Source organism: Gorilla gorilla, chromosome 4 (assembly GCF_029281585.2).
Source record: "Gorilla gorilla gorilla isolate KB3781 chromosome 4, NHGRI_mGorGor1-v2.1_pri, whole genome shotgun sequence".
Taxonomy (NCBI): domain Eukaryota; kingdom Metazoa; phylum Chordata; class Mammalia; order Primates; family Hominidae; genus Gorilla; species Gorilla gorilla.
Window position 1 is genome coordinate 27,035,745 of NC_073228.2, and position 12,311 is coordinate 27,048,055.

Genomic DNA, 12,311 nt, shown 5'->3' on the forward strand with positions numbered 1-12,311 from the left:
CATGTGGGCAGATGTAAATCAGGAGCTCAGGGACAAAGTTGGGACTAAGAATGGGAGGTGCCAGTGCAGAGAAGGTACTTAAAGTTTTGGTTGAATTCCAGGGTGTATAAGTTGTTAGGGAAGTTAGCGTGCTTGTTCTTGAGTTGCTGGAAAGGCATATAAATGACACAAATACATGGCCACAATATGTATTTTCTCAATAATATTTGGGGAAATGTTCTGGGCATCAGGTTTCCCGTCTAACTTTCCCTGTAGGAAACGGATAGTCATTGAAGTAGCTTTGATTTGGGTGAGTTGTTACACGGATAGCGAAGTTGTAAGTTCTCTTGCCACTTTTCTTGTTCTGAGCCTTTTGAGAGTCATTATGAGAACTGAACACTAGGGGGACCCAGTTTCCTTACTTATGCAACGGCGGCTGGCCCAGCTCTACCTATGATCGCCCTCACTTAGGACACACGCAATATAAACACAAATCTGAAAACAAGGGCAGCTTCTCTTTTCTCAATGCAATGTATATTTATAGCAGTGATCATTTTTGCGTGTAACATGTCTGAATTCCTTAAATAGGTCATTTTAAGTAATGTGCATAACCATTACAATTTTTCTTTTTTGAGACAGGGTCTCACTCTTTGCCAAGGCTGTGTGCAGTGGTGCCATCTGGACTCATTGCAACCTCTGCCCCCTGGGCTCAAGTGATCTTCCCACCTCAGCCTCTCGAGTAGCTGGGACCACAGGCATGAGCCACCACACCTGGCTAATTTTGGTTTCGCCATGTGGCCCAGGCTGGTCTTGAACTCCTGAGCTCAAGCAATTCACTCACCTTGGCTTCCTAAAGTGCTGGGATTATAGGGATGAGCCACCACACCTGGCCACCGTTTAAAGATTTAAAGGCAATGGTTTCTAAACTCTAGTTCCTTATTTGTGAGCCCCATATTTGCAAACTTGTGAAAATAAGGATCATGATTTCTTATTTTTTATTATTATTATTTTTGAGATGGAGCCTCACTCTGTTGCCCAGGCTTGGGTGCAGTGGCGCGATCTTGACTCACTGCAACTTCCACCTCCCAGGTTCAAGTGATTCTTCTGCCTCACCCTCCCAAGTAGCTGGGATCACAGGCGTGCACCAACATGCCCGGCTAATTTTTGTATTTTTAGTAGAGACAGGATTTCACCATGTTGGCTGGGCTGGTCTCGAACTCCTGAACTCAAGTGATCCACCCACCTCGGCCTCTCAAAGTGCTGGGTGGGATTACAGGTGTGAGCCACCACGCCTAGCTGAAGGATCATGATGATTTCTAATTTACAATAGTTGAATTGGAGTATGGAAATCTAAATCTAATAAATACCACCTGGTGATTTGAATCTGCGCCACAAGAATGCTGACATAGAATCCATTTTCTATTTTATCACCAGGTATTAAGCAAAGGGAAAGGCAAATAAATGCTCAAAAGACATTACATGTTATTGGAGTATAAAATGTATAACTTTGTTAAAAGGTTTGGACACATTTTGTATTAGTTACGGATACATAGGTCTTAAAAGAGTACATGATCTTAATTCTTTTTTTTGAGATAGAGTTTCGCTCTTGTTGCCTAGGCTGGAGTGCAATGGCGCAATCTCGGCTCACCGCAACCTCCGTCTCCCGGATTCAAGCAATTCTCCTGCCTCAGCCTCCCGAGTAGCTGGGATTATAGGCATGTGCCACCACGCCCGCCTAATTTTGTATTTTTAGTAGAGACGGGGTTTTTCCATGTTGGTCAGGCTGGTATTGAACTCCCGACCTCAGGCGATCCACCTGCCTCGGCCTCCCAAAGAGCTGGAATTATAGGCATGAGCCACTGCACCCGGCCCAACTCATTTTTATAACTAGAATAATTTTAGTTTTGGGGAGAGAAAGTCTACATAAGGTTTATACTGAAACTTCTTGAAGTCAACAAGCTTAAAGCGGAATCTTTTTAATCAGGAGAAATGAAAACATAATTAACAGCCTGGTGTGTTGGCTTACGCCTGTAATCCCAGCACTTTGGGAGGCCGAGGCAGGTGGATCACCTGAGGTCAGGAGTTCGAGACCAGCCTAGCCAATATGGCAAAACCCCGTCTCTACTAAAAATACAAAAATTAGCTGGGTGTGGTGGCACACGCCTGTAATCCCAGCTATTCGGGAGGCTGAGGCAGGAGAATCACTTGAACCCCGGAGGTGGAGGTTGCAGTGAGCCAAGATCGCACCATTGCACTCCAGCCTGGACAACAAGAGTGAAACTCCATCTCAGAAAAAAAAAAAAAAAGGAAAAAAACACAAAACATAATTAACAAATACGTTAGCTATAATGCCAAGCACGGTGGCTCACACCTGTAATCCCAGCACTTTGGAAGGCCATGGTGGGCAGATCACTTGAGGTCAGGAGTTCAAGACCAGCCTGCCCAACATGGCAAAATCCTGTCTCCACTAAAAATACAAAAATTAGCTGGGTGTGGTGGTGCATGCCTGTAATCCCAGCTACTTGGGAGGCTGGGGCAGGAGAATTGCTTGAACTCGGGAGGTGGAGGTTGCAGTGAGCCAAGATCGTGCCACTGCACTCCAGCCGGGGTGACAGAGCAAGACTCTGTCTCAAAACAACAACAACAACAAAAAAGTGTTAGCTGCTTGATCTTTCCTATTTTGGGGCAGTAATGATCTAAGAATTACTTTGACCACAATGAATCCTTTCCCATGAGTCAGGACTGTTAGTTTTCATTGCTTTGCTTCTGGTGATACTGACCTGTGCCGGTGTTACAGATATGTGGTGAAGGGGCTAGAATTTTTTTTTTTTTTTCAGCTTGAGAGCTAATTGTGTGTGTGTGTTTAACATTTTTATGTGATTGAAAAAAATATATATTTCCTGTATGAAAATCTTGTGAAATTCACATTTCAGTATCCATAAATAAAATTCCATTGAAACATGGCCACATTCATTCATTTATATATTGTCTGTGGCTGCTTTTGACCCTCAATGGCAGAGTTGACTAGACAGAGGCCTCATGGCCTGCAAAGCTTTAAATATTTACTATCTGGACCTTTACAGAAAAGGTTTGCCAACCCCTGGCATGTAGAGTCTGTGCTGTTTGCTTACAGGTTGCAACAGTTCTTGGAACGATTCTGTAACTGGTTGTAGTCTTTAACTATTTGCCTTTATGACTTTTGATAGGCTTACTCTGGCTACCATGATATCATTTCATTCATGTATTTTTCATTAATAATTAAATATCATTGCTGCTTTCATTCTTAATTCTTAGATGACAACATGCTTCTTCATTTGATTATATTGTTTAATTTTTATTTCCCTCTCCTGTTATTCATTACTTAATATTTCCCTTGAATTATTTAGTCTTTTTCTAAGGTGCTGTAATTTGCATGAAAAACTCAACATAAAATAAAATTGTCCTGCTTTCAATGACCAGAAAAAATGATTTAAAAGTTCAGGCCACACACGATGGCTCACACCTGTAATCCCAGCACTTTGAGAGGCCGAGGCAGGTGGATCACCTGAGGTCAGGAGTTTGAGGCCAGCCTGGCCAACATGGTGAAACCCCATCTCTACTAAAAATACACAAAATTAGCCTGGCGTGGTGGTGGGCACCTGTAATCCCAGCTACTTGGGAGGCTCAGGCAGGAGAATCACTTGAACCTGGGAGGCTGCAGTGAGCTGAGATTGTGCCATTGCACTCCAGCCTGGGCAACAAGAGTGAAACTCCGTCTCAAAAAAAAATACTGTAAATATCAATAAATAAAAAGTTCAGTAGACACTTCTTGGGAAACTATGTATCTCTAGTAGAGTTAAAAGGTTTTGCAGAAGATAAACGTTAAAAAGTTATTTATTTGGAGTGAATCTTTGGTGAGTTTTTATAACTTTAATTGCATCAAATACTGAATGCTGTGAGAGTCAATAAAAAAATCTTATAACAGAAGAAAATCAGTATCTTTAAATAAAAAATCCATAAATGTATTGCAAATCTAGAAGTACCAGAATGTCACTAATACAGAACAAATCAGCAATCTTGTTTTTATTTTCTTCCAGACATTTAAAACCTTGATTATTGACATACTGAAATTGGCATACATTTTGTTTTCATGCAAATAACAGAATAGACATGGAGCAGATCCCTCTGAAATCAGTTATAAATATTAAATTGTATTGAACATTCATAGTAAAAAATACGTTGTAAAGTGCTGAAGTCATGTAAGTCTGCAAAACTGCCACAAGCTCAAAGTTCTTCTCAAGCAGTGGCAGAGATTTGCTATATCCACCTTGTTTTAGGTTATGCCTGTTTTTGACAGACATTTTGTCATTTCCTCCCCCACCCTCCCCAAAGTTTTATAGATTGTCCTATTTCTATGGCTGGTAAGATGCTCTACAAAATGTAGCAGGTGGTGATGAACTATGCCACTTTTCATTTCAGTGCAGAGAAATATTCAAGCTTGTGTGTACCTGTAACCAAACTAGGCTTGTTATGTTTTTCCCCCGAGTTGTCATAAATTAACATTAATGATGAGTAAAGATGGAGCAGCGAGCATTGACCGTCACCTGCAGGGTGAGATTGCGGTAAAATAGGTGAGTAAAAAGTCCACCTATTATCCTGACACTTGTCCTCTTTACAGAAAACTGCTAACGTGAGCAATACTATACATGTAGTGTAACTCCAAAAATAAAAAATAAAACAAACAACAACAACAACAACAGAAAAACAATGACCAGTTACCCGATACCTCTGGCAACTTAGAACAATCAAGTCATGTGTTATAGAAGATGTAAATTGCAACTTGTAACTCGCTATAACATAATTGTTACCCCCATGTGAAATACAGAAATGCTTCAACAATTAGATGGTTTTTTCTTTAAATCAGAAATGCTTTAGCAGTTCAATGAAATATAATTCTGATCAAAGAAGTTCCTCAAGTATTCTTAGATGATAAAACAAATTATTTTTGAAAGCTAAGGTGATTTGCTATCTGTTATTTTTTCCCCTTTAAATAGCACATGTTGCCCTTAATCAAATGGAAGAATCATGACAACTTAGCCTTTTATTAAAGTATTTTTTACAAGATAAGACATATTCTGTGAGGCATTTAAAGGACTGCAGAAAGGAGGTAAAAATGCTGCTTATGTCTCAGATTTTATTTCTTTTGATTAATCATCCTAGAATAACTTAATAATAAATAGTGGTTTAAATTAAAGACACTACAGTCACATATTTCTGCATAACTAAAAGCAACAGGAAATGCCATTTTGTATATTCTGTATTGAAATACTTCTGGTAAGGACTGGCCATAAAAAGAAGTAGTAATCTTCACATTTATGAAGTTCAAGTTATATATATACTTAAAATTTGCTTATTAGTAAAATGTTTGCTCTTAAACTATACTTCATTTCCAGCAAGCAGAGGCCATAATTTGTTAATGGGAACCTCAGTATTTTACAAAGGGTTTAACAAAAACTATTTATTCATATTTCTGAAAATTAGGAATTTTTTAAATGATTGAAGTCTTTTTTTTTTTTTTTTGACTGGTCAGTTTCATTTCAATGACCTGGGTTGGATGTTGTTTTATTGAAGATAGTAGTTTATTCTGACAAGACCATACAAAGAAAGAAAAGAAAGAAAGAAAATCATTTATCCCATGTGAAAGCTTTTAAAACCACTTTGCCAGTTCGTGTCACTATTTTAATATTGGAATGTGAACCAAAGAGTCTTTCTACATATCTTTTGTATTGCTACTGAATACAACCAGATTTATATATGGAAGAGTGCTTGGTTGTTTTTTGTTTTGGCTTTAAAAACAAGCAAAAAGGAAAACTTAAAACAAAACAAAACAAAAGCGATGTTGGTAGTGCTTTTCACATACACATTCGCTTTAAAATGTAGTTTTGAAAGTGGAGTAGAGGGGTTGGCTCTTCTACCTCCTTGTGTCCCTGTTGGGCCCACCCCATCCGTCTCCAGCCAACATAGTGGCTGTTGTTGTAAGAAAGTGTGTCATACCGGCTCCATTTGCACGTGAACTCTGTGCTCATTTTTTGCAAGATCCATTTCCAGAAAGTCTTCAGGTATGTCCTGTAAAGTCTTCCCACGATGGCTCACTACCTTTGTTTCACCTGAATGATGACGCTGGCACAGTCCCATCTTACACGGTCTCACCAGGGCGAGGCACACAGCAGCCAGGGCCATGCCAGCTGCGCAGGAGTAGAAGGCCCTGCTGTAGATCTTACTTTGGTCCACCAACAAACCTGGAAGAGAGCATGGCGTCCGTTAACAGCATCCTTCCTAGACATAAGCCCCTCACCCAGGCGACCATCCCATTCAGAAGCCTCTCAGTTTCATTGCCTTCCTTCTTTTCTTTTGTGTTTCTAAAGAAAAATGGGTGTTAAGGACAGAAATCTTTACTAGGCTGGAGAGGAGAAAGAGACAAACACCCAATATACTTGTTCTTCTTGGGCTAAGCCTGTCCTAGCAGAGGACCTAAAACCTGGGACATTTCGATGCATACTTCTTTGAAAAGGTAATATTCTTCGGTAGGAAGGAACTGTATTATTTTCACTTGAGTTCACTTTAGGTTTTTGTTTGTTTATTTGTTTGTTTGTTTTGAGACTGAGTTTTATTCTTGTCGCCCCAGCTGGAGTGCGATGGCACGATCTTGGGTCAATGCAACCTCCGCCTCCCAGGTTCAAGCGATTCTCCCGCCTCAGCCTCCTGAATAGCTGGGATTACAGGCGCCTGCCACCATGCCCGGCTACTTTTCGTATTTTTAGTAGAGACGGGGTTTTGCCATGTTGGCCAGGCTGGTCTGGAACTCCTGACCTCAAATGATCTGCCCGCCTCATCCTCCCAAAGTGTTGGGATTAGAGGCATTAGCCACTGCGCCTGGCCACTGTAGGTATCTTTTGACAGGGGGTACGATTTCTAATCACAACACTTTAAAGACCCATTTGGGATCTAAGCTATGAAACATACCTATGTCCCTCTTACAAGGAAATATTCTTTACAAATCAATTAGGTATTTACAGAGTGCTGCTTTCTATTCCCAAATACCTTTCCTAAGAAGGGAAGATGACTTACAGAAGTCCGATATTTCTGTCATTCCAAAAGTCAGGTGGGCTCTGAAGGTGATAAATCCATGCGTTCCTGTCTAGCATGAGAGAAGGCAAGGTGACAGAAAAAGCCTGGGTCGACCGGGCACGGTGGCTCACACCTATAATCCCAGTACTTTGGGAAGCCGTGGCGGGCGGATCATGAGGTCAAGAAATCAAGACCATCCTGGCCAACATAGTGAAACCCCGTCTCTACTAAAAATACAAAACTTAGCCGGGCGTGGTGATGGGCGCCTGTAGTCCCAGCTACTTGGAAGGCTGAGGCAGGAGAATGGCATGAACCCGGAAGGAGGAGGTTGCAGTGAGCCGAGATCGGGCCACTGCACTCCAGTCTGGTGACAGAGCGAATCTCCGTCTCAAAAAAAAAAAAAAAAAAAAAAAAAAAAAAAAAAAAAAAAAGCCTGGGTCAGTCTGGACTGCAGACACAGCTTCCAGTCCTGATTCAACCACTAATTTACCATCTGACCTTTGGTTTCAATTCTTTGGCCTTCAGTTTCCTTATTTATTTATTTATTTTTGAGACAGAGTCTCGCTTTGTCGCCCAGGCTGGAGGGCAGTGGCATCATCTCGGCTCACTGCAAGCTCCACCTCCCGGGTTCACGCCATTCTCCTGCCTCAGCCTCCTGAGTAGCTGGGACTACAGGTGCCCGCCACCACACATGCCAGCTAATTTTTTGTATTTTTAGCAGAGACGGGGTTTCACTGTATCAGCCAGGATGGTTTTGATCTCCCAAAGTGCTGGGATTACAGGCGTGAGCCACCGTGCCTGGCCAGTTTCCTCATATTTAAATCAAGAGGGCTGGCTCAAGTAATCTCTAATCCCTGGCAGCTCTAAAATTCAATGGAAATATAAAACAGCAGTAAGTTTTTTTATGGCTTGAACAGGAAGCTAGCACAATTCATAAGGGAAAGTAGACAAGCTTTTGTATTTTGTGTATTTAAATTACCCGCAAGGGGTGGTCCAGCCAGTCCTGCTATGCTCTGAATGAAGATGTAGACCCCAGCTGCAGAAGACATCTTCTCAATGCCCACGACATCATCCTCAGCAAGCAGTGGAATGTGGGTCCCTCCTATTGTTCCAACCATAAACCCAAAAAATATGCTACATGACATTAGACCCCAGAATTCCCTAGCAAAAGTAAAGGCAAACAGAGACACAGTCAATAAGATGACGCAGATGAGCTCAATGTAAATCATACGAATGGGCTCCCTGTTGAGGACAAAACCAGCTCCGATCCTCCTGAAAACTTCTGCAATGGCCATTGTAGATAATAAAAAAGCAGCGCTGTCCTGGTCAATGCCCAGACTAATGCCCAGAGGAATGATGTACAAGGAAGGTGCAAAGAATCACAGTGTTGCAAGGAGACCAAATAATGCATAACAAATAAAACTTTTCTCTTTCAAAATGGAGAAGTCTAATAGCGGGGCTTTCTTTTTGCTTGGCCTGGGGCTGGTCTTCACCAGGACCTGCTGCAGGTCGGCCTTCGGCTCCAGTTCCGGGTTAGTGTGAGTAGGCACATTTTTAGGTGAGGTAGTTAGTTCTACTCCTGAGTCAATGGAGTCTATTGAGGTTCGTGTTTTCTCATTTTCAAGCATATACTGTGCTTCCGATTTTCCTGGATGACTATTTTTGGTGACGCTGGTCCTCTGATGATGATGGGTCTGAGCAGTGCTCCGAAGACGACAATGTTTAACTGTAGTAGGCCCACGAAGAGGAGGCTGTATCTCCAGCCAATGCGCTCCTTCAGAGCCATGAATTGCTTGAATAGGCAGGAGTGCAGAAGAAATAAAATATAAGGTCAATCATGGACTCAAGACGCGGGAGAAGCCATCAAGAAGAAATATGGATCCAGATTTCATTATAAGTTTTGTGGAAATTTATTGTACTCAGCATTATGAATGTACTCAATCTTTTTTTTTTTTTTTTTTTTTTTTTGAGATGGAGTCTTGCTCTGTTGCCCAGGCTGCAGTGCAGTGGTGTGATCTTGGCTCACTGCAACCTCCGCCTCCTGGTTTCAAGCAATTCTCCTGCCTCAGCCTACCAAGTAGATGGGATTACAAGCGTGTGCCACCAAGCACAGCTGTTTTTTGTGTTTCAAGTAGAGACAGGGTTTCACCGTGTTGGCCAGGCTGTTCTCCAACTCGTGACCTCAGGTGATCCGCCCACCTCGGCCTCCCAAAGGGCTGGCATTACAGGCATGAGCCACTGTGCCTGGCCAAAAATTTTGTTTTGAGATGATCTGCACACAGGTAAGAATGCTGTCTTTATTAGCATAATCTAAATCCACATTGAATGTAGCTCTTTTGAAAAAGGAGAGGACATAACAGGTGAACAATTGCAAATTACTAGATTATTCTGGAATGCATGTGTCAAGAAAGCCCTACCACTGCATATGTGCCCAGCTAGGAATTCAAACCTATTATTAAGGTGGTCTGAATTCCTAAAGTGGGGGTTAAGGAGGACAGATCCTAAAAATGAGCTGGAGAAGAGACGTAAATAACCTGTCATTACGTATACACTTAAAGTCATCCATACTGTTGGCAAAAGTTAGCGTAGCAAGAATACCTGAGTGACGTCCCTCATCCACATTAATACTTAGACTGTTGTAGTACACCTACCTGGTGCGAAAGCAATGTATGTATCTGTGTGTAAATGTTCTCCTCTTAGAAGCACACCAGTCACATTGGATTAGGATGCACCCTACTGACCTTATTTAACCTTAATTGTGTACTTCTCTAAAGATGTTGTCTCCAAATATGGATACTCTAAGATACTGAGGGTTAGGACTTCAACATGTGAATTTGGTGGGAGTGGGTGGGCACAATTTAGCTCATAAAACTCACTAAGGTTTAATTAGGTAATTAGGGCATGGACTATTGAGCATTCTACTGTTAATTTAGTTTTTATGTTTGGAAAACATTTTGAAACATAACGATTTTTATTTATAATTTCATTATTTATATTTTCATTATGTTTAGGATTGCTTGGAGGTAAATGAAGAAAGAAGAGTTCCGCATTAGTGAGGCAGGGATGTCAGTATATAAGGAATTGGAAAGACATCAATGATAATGGCAAAAGCTGCTTATAAATTAAATTAAGAGCTTAATTAAACTGAGGAAAAAAGCATATTGCCAAATTACATGCAGTTGTTTTGTAACAGCATTTGTCCACTTGCTATGCTCTGAGATTTCCAAGGCACATTCCTCTACTAAGCGTATTATAAGATGATTAAATATGCACAGTACAAGTATGTTATGGAAGGCTATGTCAACTGATATAGTGGGACCACAATAGTATGTGTAAGTGAGATTTGGAAAATTTGATATGCCAGCAAGGGCAAAGAAGTGTTGAATTTGCAAGTTTGTGCACATATTCTGAAAATCCAGGCAGCTATTTCTCATTTTGAATTGTTCCCTTGGCTAGGGCATAAGGGTGAGACACAATACACATTTGAATGTGTCACTTTGTAAATTACCACTGCAATATTATCAGTGTATGTTGAAAAACTGGTACTTACATGTATTAATATTATCTACCATGAAAAAACAATTAAAATTTTAAAATATTATGTAAATTAAATAAAGTTCAAATACCACTAGCCAGAAAAAATATTTGGATATTATAGTCTGGGGTCAGAAGAGGAAAAACTTATGTAAAGTATCAAAATTAATTTTTATTTCAATTTAAATGCAGCATCATATAACATGGTTTCATAACTGAAATTACATTTGTCAGAATTTGATATTTTCATTATTAAAGAATTGAGGGAAAATTGATGGTTATAATATTGACATGCAATGTAAATAAACCTTTTTTCATTGTTATAGGAATGAATTGCTCAGAAATAATTGGCCAATGTCAACCACATATCTGTTTCCATGGAAACGGCAGCAACATTACTTCAAATAGTTTCATTTGTGAATGTGATGAACAATTTTCAGATAAAAATACATATATATACATATATATACCATTTGTCCTGGATTTTTTAACCAAGTACTATTATTTATAGTTGCGTTAAAATAAATAGGGATGGGTTTGATAAATCACCATTTGGTGCTTTAAATTCTGCCATCATCTTTTCTAGGAGTGTGAACTATAGAGATATACATAAGCAGAAAATTATTTTTTAACATGAGGATAATATGGTAATGTAACCAGTGATAACCTACCTCTCTTTTTCAATGCTTTCCAGATGCAAATTGTATCATATCAATTATTCGAGGGCAGCTTGTAGGACTTTGAAGACCCAAGCAGCCAAAAACTAGCTAATTCCTCCTTATTTCAGTTGGTATGAAGAGAAGGTTACTAATAATACTGCTCTTCCAGCCAAGGCTTCCTGGCTGCCAGTGAACTTGGTCAGTAGGAACCACAGGAAATTATGAGTTATGTTTATGTTACTTATGAGAGGAGAATTGAGGCTACCAGTCTTGTCACAGGGTTTATAGATAATTGCCTTGCGTGCCACCATGCCTAGATAATTTTTGTATTTTTAATAGAGAGAGGGTTCCACCATGTTGGCCAGGCTGGTCTCAAACTCCTGACCTCAGGTGATCCACCCGCCTCAGCCTCCAAAAGTTCTGGGATTACAGGCGTGAGCCACTGCGCCCAGCTCCCCATTAAGTCTTATCACACAGCTTCTTCAAGTTTGGCTCCAATGGAGAGAACTGATACTTCGGCAATATTCTATCTTCTACTCCATGAGCATAAACTAGTACTATCCTGAGAAAACTAGAATGATTACCCTGTGAAGGTTCAGTAACTATAATAGGGGTATTTTTTGCATTATTTTGAGACCTACAGCCTGTGCCAAAAGTGTACAGGAAGCATAACATTTAAAAGATGTATAAAATATTTCTATATCTATCCATCTGATATGGCTTGACTGTGTCCCCACCCAAGTCTCACCTGGAATTCCCACATGTTGTGGGAGGGACCTGGTAGGAGGTAATTGAATCATGGGGGCAGGTCTTTCCCGTGCTATTCTCATGATAGTGAATAAGTCTCACGAGATCTGATGGTTTTAAAAAAGGAGTTCCTCTGCACAAGCTCTCTGTCTTTGCCTGCTGCCATCCATGTAAGACGTGACTTGCTCCTCCTTCTAATACATCATCTATCTGGTTATTTCATACATATTTTCTAATATTTTATTATTGGTTTCTTCAAAACTCTTCAGAAATATATGTATATTT

At 40.3% G+C, this 12,311-nt stretch overlaps 1 protein-coding gene across 1 annotated transcript in view; it reads right to left on the reverse strand.

Annotated features, from left to right (window-relative positions):
* Positions 1–4,021: 4,021 nt before the first annotated feature.
* The window catches only part of LOC115934559 (uncharacterized), a 39,388-nt gene continuing 31,098 nt past the window's right edge, over positions 4,022–12,311 (reverse strand). The window contains exon 8 of the mRNA XM_063705960.1: positions 4,022–6,257. The gene's annotated coding sequence lies outside the window, so the exon portion shown is untranslated. The remainder of the gene's footprint in view (positions 6,258–12,311) is intronic.